The 9,111-nt window shown below is 43.4% G+C and overlaps 1 non-coding gene across 1 annotated transcript; it reads right to left on the bottom strand.

The window, feature by feature from the left end:
• Positions 1-2,708: 2,708 nt before the first annotated feature.
• TRNAV-CAC (transfer RNA valine (anticodon CAC)) lies at positions 2,709-2,781 on the bottom strand. Its single transcript has one exon. It is a non-coding gene; the product is annotated as a tRNA-Val (tRNA).
• Positions 2,782-9,111: the final 6,330 nt, after the last annotated feature.

Below are 9,111 nucleotides of genomic sequence, written 5' to 3'. Positions count from 1 at the left end.
TAACCAGGGATCAAACCTACGTGTCCTGCTTTGCAAGGAGGATTCTTAACCACTGGACCACTAGGTAAGTCCCATAGACTTTCTTTTTTTTAATATATTTTTTTCCATTATGATTTACCACAGGATATTGAATAGAGTTCTCTGTGGTGTACAGTAGGACCTTGCTGTTTATCCAACCCCATTTCCTTCTTTACAAATGAGTAACTGAGTCTCAGAGAGGTTAAGTGATTTGCTGAAGACTACCCAGTGGGTAGAGAGCACTATCTGTCCTCAAATCCCAGAATTTTTGTTGCAAGGAAATGCCTGGAAATAAAAAGATGGTGGCTTACTGCCTCTCAGAGTTGTAGGAAGATGTCCGTAGCTTGTCCCTCCTTCCTGTCTACTTAGTAACATTTCCTGGTTAAGCATGGTCCTCAGATCAGCAGGATCACCATCTTCTGGAAGCATCTTAGACAAGCAGGAACTAAGGCTCCTCTCCAGACCTGCCCTCTAAAGTTGGGGGAGAACTGATCACCTTTCTCACTGTACATTTACCACATGCCTTTGATAAAGTGCTAATTATCCTGTGACTTATCTCTGAGAAACAGTTTCTGTCCCCATCATCAAATCTTTGACTTTCAAAGTGTGTTCTTTCAGGACTTCCTTGGCAGTCCAGTGGTTAAGACTTGCACTTCCACTGCAGAGGACGAGTGGGTGTGATCCCTGGTTGGGGAACTAAGACCCCACATACCGAGTGGTGCAGTCAAAAAAAGAAAAAAAAAAAAGCCAAAAAACAAAGTGTATTCTTTCTACTGAAAAAGAGCTCTCATTTCTACTGACCTCTTGCCAGAACAGAAATCTCCCATCAAATGAGCAGAGGCAAGAAGCAAGGGAAACATTTCAAAAGGTTCTGCTGATGAGGCTGTGGGCACCTGGGTATTACCAGGTAAGGCTAAATATTAACACCTAAGAAGATTAGTGGAGATTGGCGGAGGGGGACTCTCATTGGGTTAAAGGCCATTTGCTCTGAAATCTCTCACAGTGGAAGTGATAAGGCAGGAGGACAGGAGAAAGGACATAGTTATAGGGACGAGACTTAACGAGGTTTCTCTTCTAGAGGGGAAGGCAGATGACCATGGGAAGGACTTTGTGAGGCTTCAGGTTTTTGGATAGAACATACTAGGCAGAGGAAATTAGTTAACAAGAGAACTAAGAAGAGAAAAGCTAAATTTAAAATACAGCCAAAAGAAAGAAAGAAAGTGAAGTCGCTCAGTCATGTCCAACTCTTTGCGACCCCATGGACTATAGCCTACCAGGCTCCGTCCGTGGGATTCTCCAGGCAAGAATACTGGAGTGGATTGCCATTTCCTTCTCCAGAGGATCTTCCTGACCCAGGGATCCAACCCGGGTCTCCTGCATTGCAGGCAGATGCTTTTACCCTCTGAGCCACCTTGGCAAATAGAAGAAAGTAATTCAGGACAAAAGAGAGAGAAGAAATTTTTCACCAGTGGAACCATACTGGAATCACTGTATTTTTTAATTTTTTGAGATTCTAACTTCTGGCTCCTTGGAAGTCTAACATCCTCCCAAAGATCTCTTTAGGTCACCAAGAGCTTATGTTCTCACAGTTCTGTCAAGTTTATGGTTTGTACATCTTTCTTTCTTGTTTTTTTTGACCTTGCCATGTGGCATGCAGGATCTTAGTTCCCCGACCAGGGATCGAACCTGTGCCTCCTGCATTGGAAACACAGAGTCCTAACCACTGGGACACCAGGAAAGTCCCCTACACATCTTTCTAATGCTTCGTTTCTTCCTATGAAACCCCGTGCAGTGATTATGTCCAGCATAATACATGTTTTTCTCATTCATGCTTAGAGTAATTCTGCCCAGAAGGAATTGTATCCTGATTATTTTATAGATAAGGAAGGTAATGGTGGTTAAGAGAAGTGGAGAAATTAGGCCAAGGATATAGAGCTAGCAAGCCGAGGAGCCAGGATTTGAATGGATATCCAGCTGACTCACGGTGGCCACCAGTAACCCATGCCTACTGGTGTTCGTGCCTGGGGTGTCCCCTTCCCCTTGCATCTGGGCTGGGCCACTGATTTGCTGTAGCCAATAGGATGCAGTCAGAGTTCCAGGCAGAAGTTCCTAGGAGCCCTGCAGCCACAAAAGTTGAGTGACCACCCTGCCGGAGAGACCATGTGAGGGAAAACCTCTGAGACCACGTGGAAGAAAAGCCAGTCACTCATTGGCCAGAGTAAGCTAAAGCCCCAGACACATGATCCCAACATAACCATTCCTGTTTGCCCCTCAGCCTCGTGAGCAATCTGAGCTGAGACGTCTGACGTGGTGGACATTATGTCCCAACAGATGTCACGTGGAGCAGAGGTGATGGGGTTGAGTCTGCTCAAATCCCTGACCCCCGAACTCTTGAAAAATGATAAAAGCGACTGTTTTAAGTCAGTGCGTTTTAAGTCAGATAGTTTGTTGTGTGACAGTAAATGACCAAGACACACTCTGCTTTTCTGTGGCCGAGACATGAGCAAGTATTTGCAGCAAACTGTTTGGGAGGGTTTATTGCAGACATTAATCAAGTAGAATGGGCAGCTCATGCTCAAGAGACCCCAAATTCCCCAAAGGCTTCCAGGCAAGGTTTTGTTTTGCTTTGTTTTTTGATAATTGTGTTTATTTAGTTATTTATTTTTTGACTGTGCTGTGTCTTTGTACCTTGTTTCCGCCCAGTTTCGAACCGGGGACCTTTCGCGTGTGAGGCGAACGTGATCACCGCTACACTATGGAGACTCCATGTCTTCACTGCTGCATGTGGGTTCTCTCTAGTCGCGGTGATTGGGGGCTACTCTTCATTGTGGAGCATGGGCTCTGGAGCACGTGGCTTCAGTAGTTGTAGCACACGGACTTAGTTGCTCTGTAGCATGTGGAATTTTCCTGGACCAGTGATTGAACCTGTGTCTCCTGCATCACAAGGCAGACCCCTAACCACTGAACCACCAGGGAAGACCCCAGACAAGGGTTTTTAAAGACAGTGTTAGGGGTGGGAGGATGTGTGAGCAACTCATGGACCTTCTTCTGATTGGTTGGTGGTGAGGTAACAGGGTGATGTTTCAGGAATCTCAGTCTTCTGGTTCCAACTACTCTGGGGTCTGTGTGCTTCTGCTCAGCATGCAGTCACCATCCTCCACGTCTGTGGGAGTCTTAGCTTTTGCAGAAGAACGCACCAGATTGCTGTGTCTATCCCTTCTGGAGGAACTACAAGTCCTGTGACTCTTGTCCTAGTCATTAACTGCCTGAGCATGCTCTTTGGAACTCAGAGAAGGCCCAGGAGACTAAAGTCTTTTTTTTTTCCAAACAAGAAATGGGGGACAGGGAGGGACATTTTTGCATGGGAAGGCCCTACAGGATCCTGCCTGGTTTCAGTCCTCCCCTTTGTTTGCTACTCCTTAGTCCTGAGGGGAACAGGACAGGACAAGAAAGGGAATGAAGTTTTCGATAGATTAATTATAAATGCAGCAGGGGAGTTAGATTTTAGGAGGATTCAGTTTTACAGGCACCATTCAGGGACTGATGAGAGGATAGAGAATAATGAAGAGAAGGTTCCTGACCTTTGAAATATTTTGGTAAAGGGAGATGGTTGATCACAAGCAAAGAAAGAAATACAGTAATATCTGAAAATAATAAGTTCTATGAAAAAAACACATAGAGTATGGACAGTATGGCTGAGTGCATTTTCCAAAAATTGTCTGTAATAATACCTCCCATTCCAGGGAACCTCCCTGGGGGTCCAGTGGTACTCCATGCTTCCTGCAGGAGGCGCAGGTTCAATGCGTGGTCCAGGAACTAAGATCCCACATGCTGCAAGACCAAAAAACAAAACTCCCATTCCACATGCTCATCTATCAAGACCTAGATTCTTATCACTCATCTATCAAGACCTAGAATGTATTTTCCTTACCCTTACATTGAGTGGGTGGGTGATTTGCACAGCAGAACACAATGCTGTGTGATTCCAAGGCTAGGTCATAAAAGATGATAAAGCTGCCATGGAAAAACAGTCCAATTGCCCTGAGGCTGCTGTGCTGGAAAGAAGGTCAAACTGTTGCAGGAAGGGGGACGCTTTCCAGGGCCCAAGAGCGGGCCGTTGTCAAACACTTAGAAATGAGCTGTCCAAGAAAACATAGGTGCTAACAAAGCAAGAGACTTTATTGGGAAGGAGTGTCCCGGGCAGAGAGCAGCAGGGTAAGGGATCCCAGGAGAACTGTTCTGCCATGTGGCTCACAGTCTCAGGTTTTATGGTGATGGAATCAGTTTCCAGGTTGTCTCTGGCCAATCACTCTGACTCAGGGTCCTTCCTGGTGTCACATACTGACCCAAAATAAATTCCAGACAGAAGGATTCTGGGAGATTGGTAGGACATGTGGACTGGAGTCTCCTCTCTCCTTTTGACCTTTCTTCAATTCTTCCATTTGGTGGCAGCTTGTTAGTTCCACATTCCTTACCAGGACCTCCTGTTTAAGATAACTCATGTGCGTGGTTACTATGGGGCCTGGCCAGGGCTGGCGGTTTCAGTCAGTGGCTCCTCTAACAAAACCAGCACACAAACAGAAACCACACCTGAAGAAACGATAAGAAACGATAAGAGACCCTGAAACGATAAGAGAAAGAAGTGCTCAGTCAGCCCTCAGGGTTCCAGCTGCTAGCCTGTCCCCTCCTGCCACCATCTGACAGCTAACTGTGGGAAAGAGCCAATCTTGTAAACATCTAAAAGTAAAGTGGTCCAGACAGAGAAAAGAGCAAGTGAAAAAGACCCATGTTAAGAATGAGATTCACACACACACATACAGAGAAGTGAGATTCACACCATGGACAAAAACAAGAATTTTCACAGCAACTTTACTCACAATAGTCCCAAACTGGAAATAGACCAAGAGTCCATCAACAGAAAAATGTATAGACATATAATCCTACAATGGAATAAAATGAATGCAATGTCTACTACACTTACATTCCCAGTTCTTCAGAATCACGCTGTGATTTTTCCTTGCTTCACACATCTTGTACATTTATTGTCTGGTGTTTCTAATTGGTTCTCTTTTACCATTGAAAGATCAAACATTTGCTTTCTCTACTACATGACATATCATTTAGCTTCTTCTTCCTCTTCCTGTTGTTTGAAATGTATTCCACGTTTCTTAAAAATATTCTTGTGAGAGCTCACTGAGTCTTTGATCTGAGGTGAACTCCTTGTGTTCAGGCTGCTTAAACAGCTGAGACGCTGGAGTTTCTTTTCACAGCAATCCTTGGCGAGTTCCCTTGTGTCCTTTATACCACATCTTCCTTTGGCAGAAAGGATGCTTGAGAGAGAAAATTTCTAAACCTTTCATATTTGGTAATAAGTTGGATGCTTCAGCTATTCCTTTATTGGTGACCTGCTGTTTCTTACCCTCCCAGGAGGATTTAGAGTCTCCTCTTAATCCATGATCCTCTAAAGTTTCCCTTTGGTATCTAGACTTCTTTTTTTTTTTTTTAAACTTACTATGTCAGGAACTCAGAAGACTTTTTCAAAGTAAGGGCGTATATCTTTGTAGGAAATTTTGTTCCATAGTTCTTCAATGAATTCCTTCCTTTGGTTTCCACCTTCTCTCTTTACTGACTTCCTATTGTTTAGATGTTGAACTTCCTAGGGTGGTTTTCTATCTTCATTATCTCTTCTATTTTCCATTTATTTGATTTGTTTCTTCCATTTCCTGGGATGTTTCCTTTGCTGTCAGACTCTCTGTGGAGTTTTTTAAATCTCCCAGTATACTTCCAAAGATTTTTCTTGTGCTGTTGACTGTGATTTTTCCCCACAGTACTGTGCTCTTGTTTTATGAATATAATAGCTTCTCAAATCTCTTTGAAGTCACTTAAGTTTTTTTTTTTAAATTTTGTTCAATTTATTTTTAATTGAAAGATGATTGCTTTACAATATTGTGTTGGTTTCTGCCGTACATCCACATGAATCAGCCATAGGTATACATGTGCCTCCTCCCTCCTGAACCTCCCTCCCACCTCCTACCCCACCCCACCCCTCCAGGTTATCACTGAGCACTGATCTGAGTTCCCTGTGTTCGTTTTTTAGATTACACTTTCTTCTATTTTCTAATTTATCTCCATTTCCTCTGGGATGAATTCTTCCTTTGACTTGGCCTTTGTATTTTTCATTTGTTAACTGTACATACCCAAGAGCCTGGATAGGTTTTTCAAGGTACTTGGTACTGATTCCCTCTGCTGATGTATATGTCACACTCTTGCTTTTGGTCTCATCCTCAGCTGAGAAGTGAGGTGGGAAGGTCTTGTTTATTGGTAGATTTTGCTCTAGAGTGAGCAAGAACTGAGTAGGCCTTGAGATGATAAGATCTCAAGATTCTAGAATGGGGATGGCTTCATTCTGAGAGTCCTTCAGGCAGTTTATTCACTTTCTTTAGAGTCTACAGTAGCTTGTTAACAGGGTGGTTCTCAATGAATCAAATCTCCCGGTGTCTATGCCCCTTTAACATTGGCTTTGCAGCTCCTCTATCTAAAGAGGAAGTCTGTTTTCTGCCTGTTAGACCTGGTCTGGCCTCGTGAGTTGCTTTGGCTAATTGACGCCACAAAGGTGGTATTTTGCACATTCTGGGACCTTCGTCTCAAAAAGCCTTACAGCTTTCACCTTCCCTTTCTTGGAAGCATGAGCTAGACTACTGAGTGATGACAGACCATATGGAGAGGGGCCACAATGACAGCCAAACCAAGGCCCCAGGCCATCTCAGACCTCCTCAGACCCAGGGAGCTGCCAGCTGACTGCAGCCAGTCCATAAAATTGTGAGAAATAATAAACGATTGTTATTTTATGCTGCTATGGTTTGTTGTACGGCCGTGATAGCTAATGGAGAGCTTTAAACAAGTTTTCGTCTGGATTGCCTATGTATGTTCCACATGTATTAGGCAGATGCAAAGTGGAGATCTAACTGGTTTGGTTATTCTAAAACATTCATCAGACCTCTGTTTTCTGTCCTTCCCATTGCAGCCCTCTATATCAAACATCTCTAAGTCTTGGATTTTTGGAGGTTTTTTATTGGCCATACTATACAGCAGGTGAGATCTTATTTCCCTGAACAGGGATGGAACCCGCAGCCCCTGCATTAGAAGCACATTCTTAACTACCACTAGACCACCAGGGAAGTCCAGATCTTTCTTGGTGACTCAGAAAATACTGGTTATCTGATGCAACAGCTGTTCTTTCCTCTCTACTTAGTAACACAACTTTGATTTTAGCAGCAAAGATTTATAATTGTAAGGTTCCCTTGCAGCTCGAGGCTGCCACATGAAGAAGTTCTAGACAGTGAGATCTAAATGGAAGAGTTCTGTGTCATTTCCAGACTCACTGCTTAAATGGAATTGACCTACTAGGAAAGGTTCCTATTTGCTCGTCTGCTCTTCCTTCTGCTGCCTAGAATGTGGATGCAGTGGCTGGAGCTCTGGTTACCACCTTGGGCCATGAGAGGATGAAAGCTATGCACACAGGATAGTAGGCTTGAAAGACCAGGCTGGTGGGGACTTCCCTGGTAGTCCAGTGGTTAAGACTTCATGTTCCCAGTGCAGGGAGCACAGGTTCAATCAGGGAGCTAAGTTCCTGCATGCTGCATGGCAAGGCCAAAAGAAAGGAAAGGAAGGAAGGCAGACAGACCAGACTGAACCTGATGGCACAGTGGAGCTCCCCTTTCAGCTATACAGTGCCTGCCTCCAGATTTCTTTTAGTTGAGAGAGGAATAAGCTTCTCTTTTGTTTAAGGTACTACTAATTACCACTCTCCACCTGTTTTATGTATCTGAACCTAATCCTAACTATTATAATTTGACCTCTCCCTGGGATCCTCGTCCATTTATCTTGGGTTGCCTTCCTCTCTGTAATTCATATCTAGAGGTTCCATTGGGCTTTAAAACATCTTCCGTGTCTTATTATGTTCCATCTTTCCTCTAGCTTTTTGAAAATGCAGAATACAGTTATAATCATGATTTTAATGTCCTTGTCTGCCAATCTTAACATCTGTATCAGTTTGTGTCTACTCCACTGATGGAAGTTTCTCATATCAGGGTTTCCTACAGTTAATTCTCAAAGGGCTACATTGTCTTAGATTGGATTCCCCTAGCAGGAGATACAGATACAAGGATTTGAGTTGGAGGTGATGACAAGAGATCTGGTAGGGGATTAGGAAAGTAAACCAGAAGGAATGTGAACCAATGTAGGATGTGTTAATGAGCAGGTTACTGCTGTGGGTGTCTGGCACCCACTCCCACTAGGACCTGTATGAGATGGTACAGAACAAAGATATCCTACCTGCAAGGCAACAGAGATTGAAAAAAAATTTTTTTTAGGTTTTTGTCTCGTCAGTTTTTTTAAAGCAGGAATCATGTTTATTTAGGTTCCACTTTTCTTACTAAATTTACAACACGATAATAAGAATTGATATTACTTGGGATCTTAGGAAAAAAGTATGTTTGCACACTGTTGGTGAAATGTTTATATTAGTTGTCTGTTGCTGTGTAGAAAATTTCTTCAAAATTTGGCAGCTTAAAACAACATGCATTTATTACCTCGGTTTTTGTTGGTTAGAGAGTCAAGGGTGGTTTAGATGGGTAGTTATGGCTTGAAGTTTCTCATGAGGTGGCAGCGAAGACATTGTCTAGGGCTGCTGGTGGATTCACTTCCAAGAGGGGTCACTCACATGGCTGTTTAGCAGAAGGTTCTTAGTTCTTTGCTGGCTGTTGACAGGAAACCTCATTTTCACAAATCAAAGACCTCTCCATTGATTTCCTTCAGCATCCTTGTAACATGACATCTGACTTCCCCCAGAAAGTGTCATATTAGAGAAGGAGACAACCCTAGTGGCTTTTATTGTATAGTTCCAGAAATCAAACATCATCACTTTCTTCATTCAGTTTTATAAAAAGTATTTATTTGGTTGCACTGGATCTTAGTTGCAGCATGCGGGATCTTTAATTGTATTATGTAGGATCTAGTTCCCTGGCCAGGCATTGAACTTGGGCCTCCTGGATTAGGAACATGAGGTCTTAGCCACTGGACCACCAGGGAAGT

The sequence above is a fragment of the Giraffa tippelskirchi genome, chromosome 9, assembly GCF_054371585.1.
Source record: "Giraffa tippelskirchi isolate mGirTip1 chromosome 9, T2T-mGirTip1v1.2.pri, whole genome shotgun sequence".
Lineage (NCBI taxonomy): Eukaryota > Metazoa > Chordata > Mammalia > Artiodactyla > Giraffidae > Giraffa > Giraffa tippelskirchi.
This window is presented reverse-complemented; position numbering and strand designations above follow the sequence as displayed.